This window comes from Equus quagga, chromosome 19, assembly GCF_021613505.1.
Source record: "Equus quagga isolate Etosha38 chromosome 19, UCLA_HA_Equagga_1.0, whole genome shotgun sequence".
NCBI lineage: Eukaryota > Metazoa > Chordata > Mammalia > Perissodactyla > Equidae > Equus > Equus quagga.
This window is the reverse complement of record NC_060285.1, coordinates 13,140,644-13,159,896: the sequence shown is the minus strand read 5'-3', so window position 1 is coordinate 13,159,896 and position 19,253 is coordinate 13,140,644. Positions and strand designations below refer to the sequence as shown.

The 19,253-nt window shown below is 58.3% G+C and overlaps 1 long non-coding RNA gene across 2 annotated transcripts; it reads right to left on the bottom strand.

Annotated features, from left to right (window-relative positions):
- Positions 1 to 530: 530 nt before the first annotated feature.
- On the bottom strand, positions 531 to 10,445 carry LOC124230455 (uncharacterized). 2 transcript variants are annotated; one of them, XR_006886183.1, is made up of 8 exons: positions 10,361 to 10,445; positions 9,433 to 9,824; positions 8,834 to 8,978; positions 7,693 to 7,900; positions 5,859 to 7,175; positions 3,313 to 4,618; positions 2,696 to 2,887; positions 531 to 1,694 (listed from the first exon to the last, which is right to left on the bottom strand). It is a non-coding gene; the product is annotated as an uncharacterized LOC124230455 (long non-coding RNA). The 2 variants fall into 2 exon arrangements; XR_006886184.1 differs by having other exon boundaries at positions 6,932 to 7,175.
- Positions 10,446 to 19,253: the final 8,808 nt, after the last annotated feature.

The following is a 19,253-nucleotide window of genomic DNA, read 5'->3' as shown; positions in this document are numbered from 1 at the left end:
ATGGCTAGAGCTGCCGAAAGGAGACCCAAAGCCACAGGCCGGCCCCTTGCTTGTGTTGGAGGGCCCTTCCTGTGGGCTAGCCAGCAGATGGCAACAGCATCTCAACTAGCTTCCTCCTCCTGTCCTTCCAGCCCACCCCTCTCCTGTCCAGTCCCTCTGATTGAATCCAAATCTGATCAAGCTGCTCTCTGGTCAAGAACCTCCCATGGCTCCCCATTGCCAGAGCAGAAAGCCCAAGCTCCTCTGTTTCGTGTTGTTTCAAGGCCTTCCTGTCTCGCCCTCTCGGGCCCCACCTGCCACCACACACCACCTGTGCACCTTATGGTCTTTTCCCAGTGGACGGGGCGCCATGGCCTAAACACATCTCGTGCTTGTGTGACCGGCTGTGCCTTCGCTCTTGTGCTGGCTGTTTCCGCCTGCCCCTCAAGAGCTGGCCCGCCCTTCCCTCCCTGCTCCTTGTCCTGGGAGGCGGCCTGTGGAGCCAGCGTAGTGGTTTCCCACGGCTGCTGGAACCAATGAGCACAAACTTAGTGGCTTAAACAACACAGATTTACTCTCTTCCAGTCTGGAGGTCAGAAGTCCGAAATCAGTCTCAGGGCTGAGGTCAAGGTGTTGGCGGCAGGGCAGGCTCCATCTGGGGGTGCTATGGAGACCCGTTTCCTTGTCCTTTCCAGCTTCTGGAGGCCACTGGCTTTCCTTGGTTCGTGGCACCTTCTCCCATCTTCAAAGCCAGCAGCGGAGCATCTTCCAGCCTCTTTGACCCTCAAGTTCCATCCTCGTATCTCTGCTCCCTGCCTCTGACCCTCCTGCCTCCCTCTTTGAGGACTCTTGTGATTCCGTTGGGCCCAAGATAATCCAGAAATCTCCCCATCTCAAAGTCTTTAATTTAATTACACTTGCAAAGTCCCGTTTGCCATGGAAGGTTCCAGGGATGTGTACATGGATCCCTGTGAAGAGCATCGTTCTGCCCGCCACAGCCGGCATCGAGGGGCTCCCTGGCCTCTGTTTCCCCATTGGGGTTGACCACGGTGCGGTGCAGGCTCATGGGAGATGGACAGCAGGAAGGGAGCGGGGTTGGGGTGTGCGTTCTTGGCTCCCTCCCTCGGGGCTGCCTCAGTTGGCTGCATCCCCGCTGAGGTCACAGCCCCTGTCCCCTCCGTTGGAGCTGCGCCCTCCTCTGGCCAGCCAGGGAAGTGGCCTTTGCTCTCTGGCCCTGGTCCTGCTCAGCCTCGCCCTCCACCCTCACAGGTCACCCTGGTTAATGTCCCTCACTTTCCCCTGGTGGCGTGTGTGGGGCAGGCACAAGGTCGCCACAAGTGAGGCTCCTGGGGTGCAGATTGAAGGCAGTGCTCACCCTCGGGGCCAAGCCAGCGCTTCCCACACCTCACCCCTGCCCGGCCCTGTGCCCGTGCCACCTTTCCTGCTGGACCCTCACACCCTCAGGCTGGTCCCTCTCCTGAGGCCAGTTCCAATGCAGGAGGCCACCTTCTCCTGGCCAACGGCTCCTTCCCTTCCAGTCCTGCAGCTGCCAGCACAGCGATGGCCCAAGAGCAGGTGCCCACATCCATCCAGGCGGCTGACTCCTCGCCGCGCCCCCACTGGACCGTGAGCTCAAGAACAGCTGCTGCTCCTTCTTCAGCTCCGTGTCCCTCGGGCCCCACGCAGGCCCTTGGCAAGAGCAGTGGGCCGTGGACCTGGAGGTGAAGGAGCCAGAACATCTGGGTTTGAATCCCTGCTTTGCTGTTACTGTGGTCTTGGGCCAGTGACTCAGCCTCTCCATGCCTCAGTTTCCACGTCTGTAAAACGGGGCCGGGATGGGGCCTGCCTCACAGGCTCGCTTTGATGGTGAAATGAGATGCTGCGGTGAAGGAGTGGCCTGGTGCCTGGTGGACAGGAGAGGCTCCCCTGTGTCAGCATCAGTGCTGTGCTCCTTGTTCGGGATGCAGGGGACATTGGATTTAATGGAACCGGGAGGCAGGAGAGAGAGAGGAGAGGAGAGGAGAGGAGCTTGGGAGGGGTTTATGGTGGGAGAGGGGGCAGGGGGGCATGAGGCTTGGGAGTGAGGGCTGCCAGGCGGCGAGAAGGGGAGGCGAGAGAGCAGAGGGCATCAGCCAGGGTCTGCCTGGCTTGAGTGAGAACTGCTGTCATGAGGTGCCACCTGCCAGCCAACTGCTCCCAAAATAGCTGTCCCTGCTGGGGCGGCTGGTGGAGGGGTGGGGCTGGGACCTGTCTGGACACGTCCTGGGGCCCTAGGCTCTAGTGGTCCCAAGTCTGGCAAGGGGCCCCTGTGACCTGTGCCTTGAGTGGCTGCACTGGGGGCTCAGGGAGTCCCTCCTGCGGGGTCTGTGTGTGTGTGTGGTGGGCTGCATGGGGGACAGTGCCTTCCTGGCATGGGGCTGGGGGTGTGCCGGGGACAGGCAGGGAATGGCCATAACAATGATGATCACGGTAGTGATTGTCATCTTACTTGTCATCATCAAAAATGAGGCAGGCACAGCCAAGTTGCCCACCCACCCGTGTCCATCCTCCCGCTTCCTTTCAAAAGAACTCAAGTGTGTTTGTGGCAGCCCAGGGAACACACCCACCTCCCAGACTCCTTTGCAGCTAGGGGGATCACGTGACCTACTTCGGGCCCACAAGTGACATCAGCTGGGAGGGCCCTGAGGAAGCTGTTGTTTCCCTGTTTGGTCCCCACCTCTTGGCCTTGGGTGTCTCTGGGCTGGGCTCCTTCTGTCCTGCTGCAGATGGGCCTTCTCCAACTGCCTGGGGAAGCCAGGAGCTGGGCTGTCGTCGAAGGACATACACACTGGCGTCTCATCGGCCTGAGTTTGCTCCCCAGCTCTGCCTTCTCCCAGCTATGTGACCTTCCCGAGCCTCAGCTGTCTCACTGTGAGGTGGGAATAAGAGTGACGGACACTGAGACCCTGCTGTGTCTCTCCCTCCTAATGTGCCTCTGAGCCACTAACGGGAAAGGTGACCCTGTGTCAGAGGGTTTGACTGGCTTGTGGAAACGGTTTTGGCGTTTGGTCTAGTTCAGCTCAGCAGATGCTCTTTGTGGTTAATGATACTCAGAATATCGGAGCGAGCACATTGACGGTGGTTCTTCATTGCATCGTGTTGCGCCTCGTTGACCTCTGCCTGTCGAGGCCAGCGACAGTGTGTCCGATCCACCTCCATATCTCCATCGCCTCGCCCCATGCCCAGCACCTAGTAGGCATTCACCTAGATATGTACTCATTCGTCTGTGTCCACTCATCAAACACCTCCCAGGCTCTGGACTAGGTGCTGGAACAGATAAAACCAAGAACAAACCAGGAGTCCTGATGGACAAGGCCACTGTGTTCCTCTGTGGTGGGCAGATCTGAATTTAACAGGAAGCAACGTCTGGAGCCAAAGGAACAAAGCTGCAGCGGGGGAAAGCCAGGCTGCTGTGGAGACAGGAAGGGGGCCACTGTAACAAGTTCTTGGCTGGAAGATTCTAGCACCTGGATTCCTCATCGAGAAAGCCAGGTGTCCAGGTGTGAGGCCACAGGAAAGCCCTCTCTCCTGACCCTTCACACCACTATCCACGCGACCTTGTCCATCCCACCTGTCACTGGATCTCCAGCACCCAGTACTGCTAGGCACCCTGTGGGTGAAGGAATGAGTGAACGAATGAATGAGAGGGCAGCGCCAAGTCTAGTAGGCGAGGCCGACACAGAAACCGCCAAGCAGAATATCACCAACGAGTGACGCAATGTGTGCAGAGCATGGTCCGTCCAGGGTGCCTCGAGAAGGGAGCGCTGCCTGTCTCAGCGGGGAGAGGGTGGTGAGGAGCTGGGAGCTTCCCTGAGCTCTGCCGGCAGAATTCTCCGCACCGGCTTCTCCTCAAGGCCCGGCCTGAGCAGCTTTTCCGCAGGAGGTTACCTCGCCCCCTCACCTCTTAATCGTCCTCTCACCTCCGTCCTCCGAGCATCTTTATCACCCGAGTTCTTTCTGAGAGTCTTTTCTGAAGGTGAGCTTCGTTCTAAAGATTGTGGTTCCCTCCACGGAGACAAATCCACAGGGCACCGACCTCCTTCCCAGTGCCCGGACTCCCCAGGGGGTCACCAGGCTCCCGCGTGGGCTGACCCCCCCCCCACCCCTTAGGACACCAGCCTGCCCCGAGTCTCCAGCTCCTGGAAGTGATCTCCACGTCGGCAGAGCAGAGCCAGCTCAGGTGGCGATCAGACCAGCCCTGGTCCCCACTCTGGTCCTTCAAGGCTGTGTGTGCTCCGAAAAGTCAACAGCCTCAGTCTTCTCAGGCCTCCGTGGGGAGGACAGCTTCCTGCGAGGTTGCCGTGGGCACTGGCCCTGGAGGCGTGTAGGAAAGCGCTCTGTAAACTGCAAAGAGCTGAGCAGATGGGAGCGTTGCTCGCCACGCTTCCTCCGCGCACGAATGGGGGTTCCCAACCCACATGCGTTGTTGCCGCCTCCCCAGGGACCCCCTTCCCCCGCCGGGTTTGCCTCGCTGCCTCTGCCTCTGCCTGAGATTCCGTCACTGAGGAGCTCTCTGTCTGCTTCATCTCTAGTCCTGGGAGAAGAGTGTGGTGTTCCACACCCGGGTCATCAGCTCTTTTGGATGAACCGTCCACAAACTCTTCGGGGGGAAAAGGAAGGAGAGAGTGGGAGGGCAGCTGCGTGGGCTGCCGAAACCCCCGCCTCTCTGCCTCCCCCCAGTTCACCCCGGGGAAGGGGGCCTCTGGGACCTGGCATTTGTGCTCCATAGCTGATCCAGGGGCGCGACCCAGCAGGTTGAATTAAACCACAAAAAGCAACCATACTCTCTCCCTGGTTTCCTCCCCACCCCCTCCTCCCACACATGCTGGGGGCGAAGTTCTCGGCCCCCCTCGATGCCATCAACGGCTTGGGGTCCCACTGATCTTTGCTCTGAAATGTGAGACAGGAGGCAAGGGCATGGTGGAGGGGTCAGCGCAGGGACTCCAGGGCCGGACAGCTGGGCTGGGAGCCGCTGCTCACTTGCTGCATTGCCCAGGAAGGTTACTGACTCTCTGTGCCTCAGTTTCCTCTTCTTCTTCTTTTTTTTTTTTTGAGGAAGATGAGCCCTGAGCTAACATCTGCTGCAAATCCTCCTCTTTTTGCTGAGGAAGACTAGCCCTGAGCTCACATCCATGCCCATCTTCCTCTGCTTTATATGTGGGACACCTACCACAGCATGGCTTGCCAAGTGGTGCCATGTCTGCACCCGGGATCCGAACTGGCGAACTCCGCGCCGCCAAAGCAGAACGTGCGCACTTAACCGCTGCACCACCAGGTGGGCCCCTCCTCTTCTCAAAAGTAGGGACCATCAAAGTACCGGCCTTGTATGGTGGTTGTGGGGATTTACGAGGTGGCTGTATCAGAGCCTGGCCTACAGGACGGGCTGCATCAGCTTTGTGGTTATTCTCTCTGCTCATTCTGGAGTCCTGGCCATCTTTGTCCCCGTCTGGACCATGACAAGGGCCTCCTCACTGGCCCCCCTGTGAAGGCTGCCCACTGCCTCCGTTTCCTCTTACAGCAGCCACTCATCTTCCTAACCCGCAGGTCTGCTCAGCCGCTGCCTGTAAGACCCTTGGGGATGTTGCATTCATTCATTCACTCCCTCAACACGTATTTGAAGTTCTCCACCCACCAGACTGTGCCAGGCGCTGAAGACACAGCAGCGAATGAGGCCGACGAGGGTCCTGTGGTCCAGCGTGGGATAAGACCATGAGGACTCAACAGGTAGAACCACTAGAGTATAAATACTGTGTATCAGTCATCTATTGTCACAATAATGCCACCTAACAAACAACCCCAAACTCAGTGGCTTCAAATAACAACCATTTGTTCTCACTCACAAGTCTGCAGATCAGCTGGGGATCATGGGATCCAGCTGGGCTCAGGGGGGCTTGCTCCAGGGCTGCTCCGCAGGCCTCATCCTTGGGCGACTTGGGACATTTCTGTCCCATGAGGATGGTGGGAGGGCAAGGCGGCAAAGAGGAACCTGCAGTGCCTGTTAAGGCTCAGAACTGGGGCTCTCTCACCTCTGCCCACACCCCGCTGGCCAAAGCAAGTCTCAGGGTCAAGGCCCTAGTCAGTGTGGTGGGAGAATGCACCATCCCTGGTGGGCGATCGCACAAAGGCACTGAGAGAAGGTTGTGGCTGCGGGAGGCGGAGAACTGGGAGCAGCGAAGCTGTCTGCCACAGACGCTGCAGGACCCAGAGAGGGTGCTGGGACGTGTAGTCCTGGAGGCGTCCACTGCTGTTGGCTGCCCAGGGTCAGCCTCTCAGCAGCCCATCCTCCTGCCTAGACCGGAAGGAGGAGGCGAGCCAGGGTGGAGAGTCAGGGAAGAGCTTTCTAGGCAGAGGGAACAACAAGCATGAAAGCCCAGAAGTGGAAATGAGTTGCTGTGTCCTTGGGACTGACCGGGGGCAGGCGGGACAGTGCAGGGTGTGCTCTCCATCACCCTTGGCACGGGGCCCAGGCTCCTCTGCCCGCCCACAGGGCCTCCACACTCTGGTTTGTTCTGAGCACTCCCGCCTTGGCCTCCCTCGCGCTCTCTGCCGCAGCCACACTGGAACAGGGCGGTTCTCCCAGTGCTCACACTCCGTCCTACGCTGGGCCATTGGCTGTGCTGTGTCTTCTGCCTGGAACACGCTTCCTCCTCCCCTGGCTAAATGCTACTCATCCTGAGACTAAACTCACACATCACTTCCTTTAGGAAACCCTCCCTGAGGCCCAAGACTGGGTGAGGTTCCCCTTCCAAGGGTCCCCCAGCCCCCAGCACGTCTCCCATGCAGTCAGGGGCCTCTCTGGAGACTCCACTTGGCACATTCAGTGCCAGCACTGGACTTGGCAAGAAGGCGTGTCCGTAAACATTTGTTGAATGACTACGTGAAGCATAAGTTTGTGCCCCTCTCGGTCCCACACCTGTGATGAAGACAGGCCCGGGCCCAAAGCCTCGGACCCCTGCCCTTCCAGTAGCTCTGACTCGCCTCCACTGCTGTATTTCATTCTTTCGTGGACCCGGCAGACCTCCACTGAGCCCCGGCCGTGTGGCTGCTGCTGAGGCAGACCGTGGGGTGCAGATGCGACTCAGACAGACCCCTGCTGTCACGGGGCTGCCTCCGAACAGTCAAATGGGCACGTGACGGATGTCAGGTGGGGTCAAATACTGCGGAGGAAGATAAACCAGGGAAATGGGATGGAGCGAGGTGGAAGGAGTGTTGATTTCTATTTATTATTTTTTAAACTTTTGTTATGGGAAATTTCAAGCGTATGGATAGGCAGAGAGAACTGAGCAATGGATCCTTAGGTACCCATCACCCAGCACGGCCGTCGTGTCTCACTTGTTGGGCACCCCATCCCCCACCCCCAAAACTGACTATTTTGAGCAAAGGGGGTGCCTATTTCAGGAAAGATGGTCAGAGGAAGCCTCTCCGAGGAGGGGGCGTTTAAGCAAAGTCCTGCGTGGAGTGTGAGTGGCCATCTGGGGGAAGAATGTTCCGGGTGGGAAGGAGAGCAGGGGGCAGATTCCTGGGAAGGACGAGGCCTGTTGGGTTTGAGGACAAAGGCAGAGCTGGTGGCAGGACACGCAGCTGCAGGCCTGCAGCCAGGGGAGAGAGGAGGAGAGGGGCTCAGACCCAGAACGGGCCCCTGCAGCCGGAGGGGCCCGGGACAGGGCCACGCACCTGGTTTGAGTCTCGGGTCTGCGTGGCCTGTGGTCACTGTGAGCCTTGGATGTGTCACTTGTTTCTGAGCCGTGGTTTCCCCTCTGACGGGTGAGCGGGGGTGGGGGACACACTCCCCACTTCCCAGGGTCACGCTCTTCCTTCTCGCCACCACCTTCGGTCTTCACACTTCTAGGGGCTTCTGGTCCGTTCCGTGCTGCCCGGACGTCTGGTATTGACAATTCCCGTGAAGGAGCAGGAAACGGGCTGTCTTGTCCCAGCTGCCTGCCTGGCCTCCCAGCCCTGAGTCCACCCTCTGTGTGGCTGGAGGAGCTCGGTTGCCCCAGCACAAGCCCCTCCCCACACCCCCACCCTGACCGGGGCCAGGCCCAGGTCCCAGCAAAGCCATTCTTTGGGAGAAGGATGGATCTGCGTGGGTTCCTCTCCCACCCCTCTTCCCCGTGGTGGCTTCTGGACTGGAAAGGGCAGTCTCCAGTCCAAGGTCTGGGAGTTTAGACGGAGCAGGGCATGGGAAGGCTCCACCTGGTGGAGCTGTGAGATCCCAGCTGAGCCGCCTGGCCTCGCTGTTTCTGCGTCAGAGGGGTGGGGAAAATGGAACTGCCCTTAGGACTGTTGTGAGAATTAAATGGGGCATTTGGAAGGAACGTGGCCCACGGCTGATTCTGGATCAACTTGCTTACTTGCTGGGTGACCTTATTCCATCTCTCTGAGCCTTGGTGTCCTAATTTGCAAAATAGGGGGGAAGAAAGCTGCCTCGTGGGGTTCTTGGGATAAAGTGAGACCGTGCCTGGACAGCTGGGTTGGGGGGCCCTCCTGGAATGTTGTTGTGTCCTGTGGTGTCGTCACCGTCCCCCCTCCCCTGCCCCATCCCTTCGTGGGGCTCTTTCTCTTTCTCTCTCAAGTGAGGGAGGCCCATCCCACCCTTGGCCTCCGTCTGGGCCCAGACCTGATTTCTGCGCTGCCCCATCCCCCGACCCTGTGCAGAGCCCTTGGAGGCCCCCTGCCTCCACTGGAGAACCGACCCAGAGCCCGTGGTTGCTGCCCGCGTACCTCTCAGGTGCAGACCTGTCTCAGGGCGTTGTTATGGGGACTCAGGTTGTTTCCTGCACCCAATATCTTCAGAAGCAGGGTCTGTTCTTACCTCTACTGATAAATGAGGAGAGTCAGGAGTCTAAATGAAACCCAGGTCTGTCTGACTCCAAAGCCAGTGCTCCTTCTGTTCCTGCTTTTCCATGTGGGCTGTGTACGTGTGTGGAGGGCTCTGCCCACTCCTCCATCCACCCAGCCTGCGGGAAACAAGAGAGCCAGAAGACGGAACAGGGGCTCTAGTGGCGGACTGTGCAGGTGAGCGAGTGAATGAACGGCTTACAAGCAGGTAAAGGAGTGAATGAGTGAGTGCGTTTGTGGAGGCCATTGTCCTCTCTTTCCAGAGTCCCCCTTTTGCCCTCATGTTCTTCTGGCCCAAACCTATTCACCTCACGCCACGGTTGCCCTCCCCGGCTCTGCCCACCATCAGCCATCCCAGCCTCAGTGGGCAGATCCCACCCTCACCTGCAGCCCACCTGCATCCTCAGGGCGCCTTAAGGGGGTTGCCTTGGCAACCATAAGTTTCCAATTGAAGCAAGAAGTTCCTAGCAGGGTTTGCGATGAAGAATGACATGGGGAGAACCAGCAGTGAGGGTTGCCATGGCAACTGGACTATTAAGTCAAACTTCGTGGGTCTCAGTGTGGGGAGATTACCTTCAGCGGGTGGAACAGGCTTGGCCCCCTCGCCAGGCAGTGCTGCCAACGCCAAGCTGTGCATTGATGGCGAGGGAGGCGGCCTGTTGTTTCAGACGACGATTGATCTGCCCTCTCCAGTTTCCTCGGACGCGTCATGAGCTCCATGCCCACTTCACGCAGGGCAGCCTCCAGGCGGATGGAGCTCCTGGAGGGTGGCTCTTGTGTCCTCGTTCATCTCCATGTTGGGTTGTGCTTTTTGTCCCTGCCTCGCTGCCCCCCTTCCTTTGTTAGCTGGTCTGTGTCCCTGGGCCCCTTGCAGAGGCCGGCCAGGCTCTCAGCACTGGTGGGCAGGCCTCTGGGTCGGGCTTGGCAGCTGTTGCAGGGTGGGTCAAAAGGATGAGCGCCTCTCTCTAGGGAGGAGGGAGAAACCAAGGTAGGGGGTGGTGAGGAGAGAGGCCGTTCTGATCCCTGCACAGACAAGGCCACGTGGAGGCAATCAGGCCCTTTGGCTTCCTCGGGGCTTGTCTGAGCCCCCCGTGGGATCCCCTTTCAGTGCCTGGTCCTGCGGGGCAATCAGAGCGGGGCTGGCTTCCACGAGACCTGGGTCCCACCTGCCCTGGGCATCTCAGCCCAGGCTTCTGTCTCTGTCCTTCTCTCCTGCTGCAATCCTGTCCTCTAACCTTTGTGTAAAACAGCCTGGACTCAGACCAGGGTCGAACGCGCCCCTGCTTTACGCACAGGGGCCTTGGGCTGCATAGTTTTCCCTGACCCCCCGCTGTGGTCCCCTTAACTGTAGCCATCCCAGGGACTCTGCCCTCCTCCCTCATCGCCAGTGTCCTCAGCTCAGCCTCCAGGCCTTTGCACCTGCAGAGTCCCCTGCCTGGGTCACAATCCCCCTAAACCACCCCCTTCTCGCCACCCCTCGTGCCCTGCCTGGTCACCCCACTTTTCTCGTTGCTGGTGTCATGCTCTGAATTGCCGTGTGTCTCACTCCTCTACCGCTCCCTCCTGGAACGTGCAGCAGGGCCTGGCCCCCAAAGGTGCCCAGGGAACAGGTGTTGGGTGAATGGGCGGTGGCTGCCCAGGGCCTCCGTGGAAAGGTGGGGCCAGGAGCCACACTTGCCTCCGGGGTTACGTGGAATGCCACGTGGAGGCGCTGGCACCGGGCTGGGCTTCAGGAATGACCATCCGTTGCTCTTAACTTCCTGAATTACGTGTCACATGGAAAGGAAGCGTCCAGGAGCCGAAGCCCAGCGGTGAGTTGACTCCTCAGGTGGCGGTGGGCCCTGTGTGTACGTTTGTGTAGACAGTCTCCACCTGCCCTCCGGGCCGTGGTGCCCGCATGGCCGACTCTTGTGCAAATAGAACATTTCTAAAATAGTTCTGCCACTTGTGGAATTTGTTCTCCTTCAGCAAATATTTGTGTGTGATTTCTCCTCTCCTTTCCGCCTCCCTTCGCGGCCTCTCCCGCCTCCCCGGCTCCGCCCTCTGAGCTGGGGATGTTCTTCAGGGCCTCACCCCAGTCCGGGGCCCCGGTCCTCCTACAGCCCTCCATCGGTAAATATTTACACCTCGAGGGCGTCCTGGGGAGTGTCATCACCCTCCTTAAGCAAACAGATGTCACTGAAGAAAAAAGGGTCCCCTGAGCATCTCCCTCCTCCGCCCTCCTCTCTGCGGCCTTGACCTAGAACAGGACGTGGGACAGCAGGAGCCAAGGGTCGCACTAGTTGTCCGTGTGAGACCATGCCGTCTACAAGGTCCCTTTCCCATCCACTTAGTCCTCACAGGGAACTTAAGGCATCACTTATGCCTTATGCCTCCTGCTGAACTCAGAGAAGTTGAGCAACTTGGCCTGGGTAGCACAGCTAGTCGTGATGGAGATGTAACTAGAACTCAGGTCTGTCAGTCACTCTGGAACTTGGATGTTTTTTCTTCGCAGCTGGGTTGGGGCATACGGCAAAGAGAAGCTGGACAGGCAGCGGCTGCCTGAAGGACGGTGCACCTGAGGAACTGCACAGTTCATGAGCAGGGGTTGGGTGCATAGGAGACATGCATCAGTGCTTCGGGTTCTTTGATCTGCTGGGCGGTCTGCCCACCCTGCTCACCTTCCAGTGCAGGAGTGGTGGCCGCTCTCCCCCGATGGCAGCTCATTCAAGGGGTTCAGATGCGGGAGGGGGAGGACCGTGCCAGGGCAATGCCAGGAGACCTGGGCGCTGCGGCCCGGTGGGAGCTCTTGAACCAGGGTCCGGTTTAATAGGAAAGTTTATCCAGCAGCAGCCCGAGGCTCTCCCCGGAGGGAAACCGTGGCAGGGGCAACGGGGGCCAGGAAAGGTCCTAGCAGCTCTTACTGCAGCCAAGTGTGTCTGCCCTGCTGTTTCTTTGTGACCCAAATCCTATTGCCGATGCATCAGAGAAACTGACTCCCTCCACCACTGCTTGTGCGAAAGGGAGACTCACACGCTGCTTTTGGAGAGTGGAAAATTGTAGTTAGGCGGCCCAAGGTTGAGCTCCCCTGTGCCCTTGTCTTGTCCTGTGACCTGGGGACGGGCAGGCACTTCCCTTCTCTAAGCCTCAGTTTCCTCACTGGTACAATAACGTAACCCAAAAGTAGCTGTGTTCCCTGTGGTCCAGCTTTAACATGTCCGTCCAAAAGAGTCTCCCCTTTACGTTTCTTCTCACTTTGCCCAATGCCTGGAGCTTGCACATCAGGGAGGGTGAGGGAGCTGAGTCGACCCTCAGAGACCCAGGAGGGATGGGGGGAGGTGGAGAGGGGTCCCACATTCATCCTGACTTCTCCCTATTACTCCTTAACAGGTCACAATGCCAAGAGCTAACATTTATGGCGTGTGCCAGGCACTGTGCAAATTTAGCCCACACGGACCCTGTGAGGAAGGGGCTGTGATGGTCCAGCTGAGGGATCCGAGGCCCTGGGAGGTTAAATTGCCCGTGGCCTCACAACTAGTAGGTTAGTAGGGCCTAGTTTTACGCTCAGACTGTGTGACTCAGAGCCCGTGCTCGTAACCATCCTGCTGTGCTGGCCCCCAGCTCCTCAGGGGCGTGGTCCATGGAGTCCACAGGACTCAGGAAAGCGTGTCAGAGCCCCACACAGTGCTCGGCACACGGTGCTCAGTAAAGCTTGACTCGCCAACTGACCAAGCAGCTAACCGAATGAGGTGTTTTATAAAACAGGGAGTGCTTTCTTTGTGACATCTTTGAAAAGCTGACTTTCCTGTGCAACACTTTTGTCCTGAAAGTGGAGGACGCCCCTAGGAAAGGCGTCACCTCTGATGGGATGGGACGAGCCCGGGTGCCAGGGTCTTCATCAGTTCCCATAGATGCTGGGCCCGGCTCTGACTGCATAATCTGCAGGAGGAGGGCCCTCCCAGGCTTTTTGAGCAGACAGTGGAGTCTCGTGAGGAGTCCGGGCAAGGCCTCTTTCCAGCTGTGTGATTTGGGACAAGTTCCTAGACCTTTCTGAGCTTGACTTTTATCTTTTGGATGTTAATGCCACCTTGCAAAGTTGTTCCAAGGTTAACAGCTCATGATACAAAATATCTAAAACTGGCCTAGCGCATGATGCGTGTCTGAACAACCCCCCATTTCTCCGTCTCTGCACTGTTGACATTGGAGGCTGGACGATTCTCTGTAGTGGGGCTGTCCTGCGCATCGGAGGATGTTTCGCAGCATCCCTGGCCTCTGCCCACTAGATGCCAGCAGCTCCTTCCAGTTGTGACAACCAAAAATATCTCTAGACATTGACAAATGTCCTTTGGGGACAAAATCAACCCTGGTCAAGAGCCATTGGAATAATCCTCGCTATTGTTATCATCAAGAGTAAGAATGATTTTTTTTAAAAACCCGTGATGAAGGCCGTCCCAGCCCTTGGGTGTTAACAGCCTATGTGTGGAGACAAGACCCTGCTTATAAAACGATTAGAAACACAGAGACTGTCGCTCGGTGGGAGTTGGGATGTGCCATCAGGAGAAAAGAAAACCTCGGAAGATGCTAATATCTGCCCTCAGACGAGATGCTCCTGCCATCTCGCAGGTGGTGAGGCCACAGCAGTCACCCCGCGCTCGATATTCCTCAGCCCTCCTGGCAAGCCTGTGAGGCTGGCTTCTGCTGCTCCTGTGGATGGGAAAATGGAGGCAGCCGAGCCCTCCTCACGTTGCATCATTCTGATCTTCTCCTTGGCCTCCCCCTTCCACTTTTAAGAGCTTTTGTGATGACATCCGGCCCACCTGGATAATCCAAGCAACTCTCCCTATTTTAAGGTCGGCCGATGAGCAGCCTTAATTCCATCTTAATTAATTCCCCCTTGCTGTGTAACACAAGAGATTTACGATTCTGGGGAATAGGATGTGGACCTGTTAGGGGAATCATTATTTTGCCTGCTACACATGGGGTTCAGAGGGTAGGAGGTAAGGAACTGTGGTTGGGGAGGCTCCTCACAGGAGGGGCTGGCAGATCAGCCCACTTGGAGCTGAGGGTCTGTGAGGGGAGGAAGGAGAGGTGAGACCATACAGGCGAGATGGTGCCAGATGCTTGAGGTATTTTGTGCCTGGCTGGGGACTTCTGACTTGATTCTTAGAAGTAATGGGGAGCCACGGAAGGTTCTTGGGCAAAGTTAGGACAGAAACGCATGCAGGGTTTTTGTGGGAAAAACACCTCTGCAGATGGGTCAAGGATGGAACAAAGCAGAGGAGGTGGGAGGCAGGAGAGCCACCTAGGTGAGGGGCGTGGTGGGGGGGGGCAGAGGGGTTGGAGGGAGGGGACAGGTGGACTCTGAGGCCACACGCTGTCAGGGGACAGGCTTTGTGGTTGACGCAGGTTGGAAGCACAGTTCTGCAGCTTCCTAGCTGTGTGCACGGGGCAGGCTGAGCTTCACTCTTCTGAGCCTCAGTTTCCCCGTGGGGTCTGAGACAGCGGGAGGCAGGCAGGGGCTGGTGGGGGGCGTGATCCCACTTGGCCCCAAGCTCCCACTCTGCTTTCTCCCTGCTGATAACAGTCCCTGTGCGCACGTGGCACACGCGGCTCTTGGCGTCTTCAGGTGCCTTCATGTCTTCACGCTGCGCCCTACGCCCAGAGTGTCACTGAGTGTGGGTGCCAGCGGGGGGCGGGTGACAGAAGATGCGCGGATGACAGTGCAGGGTCCCAGGACCCTGCTGGGCACGCACTCATCACTGTCAACCTCGCCAGCGCTCTCCCAGGCGCTGCAAAGGGGCAGGCGCTTCCCCGTGTGTAGGTCTGGCTGCCCAGCCTTAAGGAGGTTTAAAAACTGCAGGGGCGGGCCGGTGTCTGTGGCCCATTTGCATGCGGGCTTCCTCGTTCATTATCTCAGCGGGGCCCTCGGGTGGGTTCCTTTCAACTGTCAGCCCCCTAGAGTGCGGAAAATGGGATTCAATTACACGCAGCTTCTGGGAAGCCCTGTGGCCATGTAGGGAGAGGTCCCCCTGCATCCTGCAGACTCAGATGTGCAGCCTTCCAGGCTTCTCCTCTCAGCAGAGGCTCCAGCAGAGGGAAGGGAAGGGAGGGAGGCCCAGCAAGGTCGGTGACTTGCTCAGGGTCACACAGCTAGGAAGGTGCAGAGCAAGGCCCCATGCCCAGGTCTGTGCGACTCCCACACTCTCCACTCTGCATGTCAGGCTGCCTGGGGTTGGAGACAGGAGTCCCTGAGGACTCCTGTCAGAGAAAAAGGAAGGAACTGGAAGATCAGAGGCTCCCCAGACAGAAAGAGGCATGAACGTCCTGGCTACAGCCAGGCAGGCGGCATGTGGCTGCTTTCTGGGCAGCTCAAAATCTTCTAGACTCTGCAAGCCTGGGGAGGATGGGCCTTCGGAGTCCCGGAGCCCGTGGGGACATGCCGGCTGGAGGGAACAGCAATGAGGCTCTGTTTTGGGTGCCTTTCATGTCTCAGGGGGTGGCACACAGTGCTTCTCCGGACCCCCCAAAATCCCATAAGATGTTGTTATTCCCAGTTCACAGATGGGGAAACTGAGGCTCAGAGGAAGGTTAAATGAGGGAGTAGAAACAAGACCCTGTGCACAGAGCTGCACTCCTCAAGCCCCTCTCTCACGTAGATCGTACAGCACCCCTGTGAGGTAGGAATCATTGTTCCCCATTTTATGGGGGAGCAAATAGGCTCAGAGAGGTGAAGGCAGGTGCCCAGGCTTGCACAGCCAGTGGGCGGCAGAGCTGGGCAGAGTTCAGTCTGACTCGGCTTCTGTGTTCTGTCTCCCGTTTATCTTCCACTTCGTCTCTATGTTCCTCTGCCCGAGGTCTCTGACCACCAGTCTCCCTGTTCCTGCTCAGCCCTCAGCGAAACTTCCCGTGGGAGCCCTCCTTCCCACTGTGCTGGACCACTCGGGGCTCGTCTCTCCTCTTCCCTCCCGGGGAAGGGTGGGCGTCTCTGCCTCGCTGGTCTTGGTCTCAGCCGCATGACTTGCTTCGGCCAAAACAACGGGAGCAGACGCGGCAGGACAGAGGCCACACATGTGCTTGGAGCCATGGCCTCTCGCACTCCCATGATCTGCCATGGGAAGAACATTCTCCAGGAAGATGCTGGTCCAAGGGGTGAAAGAGGAGGGGAGCGGGCTTAAACGCAAGCCACAGCCAGGAGCTAAGCCCACCCAGCCTCCAGCTTGAAGCAGATCTACCCAGAGACCCGTGAAAGAGAGAAACAAATTCTTGTGATGGCAGTGAGCTTGGGGGTTGCTTGTTACACAGCATCACTGCAGCGGGAGCTGCCTGATACACTTATGAAGTATGAAAGGGTCCTACAGCTCTGTGACGCTGGCAGAGACCCAGCCCACAATCCCTCCACCTCTCTCTGAGCCATCCGGATGCGGCTGTTTTCTGTGAGGACGAGGAGACAGCTTTGAAGGGCAGAGTTGGGAGGGAGTGCGGCCAGGAGCGATGTGCATACCCCAGGGCATGTGGAAGGGAGCGGGCAGAGACTGACCGTAATTGACCTTCCCACCCTCCATCTCCCTTATCTGGTAACAGGATGCCTCTTTCCTGTGGGAACACATTCCCATGGTTTGTAGATGGGGTCAAAATGCTCCCATCCCCCACCCCCCATACCAGGTAAGGGCCTGCAAGTCGGGCCTGGTGGATCAGAATGTCCCATCCGCTCAGCCACAGCTCAGAAATGGGCAGAGGTCTCCGCCAGTCCCTTGGAATCCTCCTTGGGGGTTTTTGTTGGCACTCTGGATGGTGCATGGGCCCCACCCTGCTTTAGGAAGACAGTCTCTTTACAAGATGGAAAGAGAAGTGGAGTTCCAATGACATCATCTGAGACCCTTGAATCAGCCAGGCCTGAAGCCCACACCTAACTCTTCAGATCTACCCCTCAACTTTTCAGTCCTATGAGGCAACCAGTTTAAGCCAGTTTAGAGAGAGGTTCTGTCAGTTGCGCTTCAGGGGCCGCGCTAGGAAGGGAGGGGGCGGGGAGGGAATGGAAAGAGGGAGGGAGGGTGGATAAGAAGAGTGGGAAGTGTCCTTGCACAGCTTCGAACGCCTGGGAAGGAAGGGAGGTGCCAGCCAGGCCTCTGGAGCTGCAGGGCCATGTTGCAGCCAGCTTGCTTTTCGTGGCTGTCAGAGAGGTTGTCCTGGCGGAGGGTGGGGGTGCCCTGAAGACCTTGCTGTCGGAAGGTCTAGGCCAGAGGGGGATTGGGCAGCATGGTCCAGTGAGGGGGCGGGGGGTGTTGAGAGCCTGGTCAGGGGGAACCTGACTCCAGGAGCAGCGGGCAGGGAGGCTGTGGGTTCCCTTCAGGCCTTGGGCCTTAAGCTGGCACAACTGAGGGTTAGGGGCTAGGAAGCGGGTGATGGGGGCTCGGGGCTATCTAGGCCCCAGCCGGTCCTCCTGTGGCCACACTTGGTGGTGGGGATCAAAGGTGTTGCTGGAGGGGCCCACTGTCTTGTGCAAGGCTGCTGTGTTGGTCTGCTGGGGCTGCCAGAGCAAAGGACCCCAGGCTGGGGGACCTCCACACAGACATTTATTCCCCCACAGTCTGGAGGGTAGAAGCCCGAGACCAGGTGTGGGCAGAGCCGGCTTCTCCTGAGGCCTCCTGGCCTGGCTCGCAGATGGCCGCCTTCTCCCTGGGTCTGCACACGGCCGTCCCTCTGTGCATGTCTGTGTCTCAGTCTGCTCTTTCTATAAGGACACCAGTCACATTGGCTTAGGGCCGCCCTAAAGGCCCCACTTAACCTTAATTATCTCTTTAAAGGCCCTGTCTCCAAATGCTGTCACATTCTGAGGTCCTGGGGGGAGGACTGCAACCTACGAACTTTAGAGGGACACTATTCAGCCCACAAGAGATGCGCGACAGCAACCTCGAGGCTGAGACCAGTGCCGCCTCCATTTCTGGGGACCAGGTAACCTGGGGTTCTGGTGGAATCCATGGGAAGGGGAAGGAACTGAAAATGCTGCCACTCAGGACTTCCTGCCCATCTTGGGGGCCAGTCGAGCCGGGTTTAATTCCATTTGCTTATTATTATAAGCGTTTTAATTCACTCTCTGAATAGATGATATGGGGACATGGAACAGAATTCACGAGGCCCAGGGGTATTCACAGGAAATCCTCCTCCTTCCCACGCCGCCCCCCGTGTGCCCCCGCCCCCTGGGCCCCCTCCCCCGGGGCACAGCCTCCTGTGACCAGTTCCTTGGGTCTGTGTGCAGAGTCTTTGCCTGACCCACGTACACACACTTCGACCCCAGCTTCTCAACTCTGGCTGCACACTGGACTCTCCTGGGCGTTTCAGGGGTCCTGGGGGCCAGGCCCCACCCACACCAATGGACCAGAGTCTCTGGGGGCTGGCCCAGCACCAGTCCCAGAGACGCCGCCCACCAATGCCTGAGGGGCTTTGCCTGCACCCGACTCCGCGGGCTCCTGGTCCTCAATCTGGGGAGAGGAGCGGGGGCCCTGCCTGGGTACCAGCCCCTTGCACATGCGCTCTAGTTTCCGTTTCGTGACATCCCTGCCGGGCGGTATGATTGTTATCCTGTTTTGCAGATGACGAAGGTGACACTCAACCTGCCACACAACCCACCAGGGTCCCCCAGCCTGGAGAGGCGAGCAGGATCCAGGCTGGGGGACAGCACTGACATCCTCCTTCTTGCAGCCACACTGCTAGAAGGACAAGAATGAACCAGACTGGCGGGATGCTGTGTGGCAGAGCCGCGCTCACAGGGAGGCTCTGCGGGTCGGCGCCGGCTCTCACCCATACCCGCGCTCCTCATGGGCCAGGAGGGGCCAGCGAGCGCCGTGGCCCAACTTGCCTTTCCCTTGACCAAGTTCTTCCCTCCGCCTCCAGCTGTCATTTTGCCCCCTCTCCTCACACTCCTCCCCTTCTCCTCCACCTGCCCAGCACTTTCTCAGACTGGGCTTTATTTGTTCTGGGCTGCTCTGCCCCCAGTTCCTCCCTCATCTGGCCTTTATCCTCCGTCAGATCCTGTTCTTTAGTCTGCTGCTCTGTCCCTGCCTGGGGGGCTCAGGGGCCAGACACTGGTCACAGGGACCAAGGTCCTAGACAGGACCAGTAGAGAAGATACCACAAGCTCTCAGACCTGAGCAGCAGGTGGAGAGGAGGCAAGTGGTTTTCCTGAGGCCCCAGCCCCAACCTTTGCTGAGCATCATTTATCCCATCTCTTCATCCAGCTGTCCGTCCTTCCATCCACACACCCATCCATCCATGCATCCACTATCCACTCATCCATCCTTCCATCCACACACCCATCTATCCATGCATCCATCTATCCACTCATCCATCCTTCCATCCACACACCCATCCATCCATCCATCCATCATCCATCCACCCACCCACACACCTATCCATCC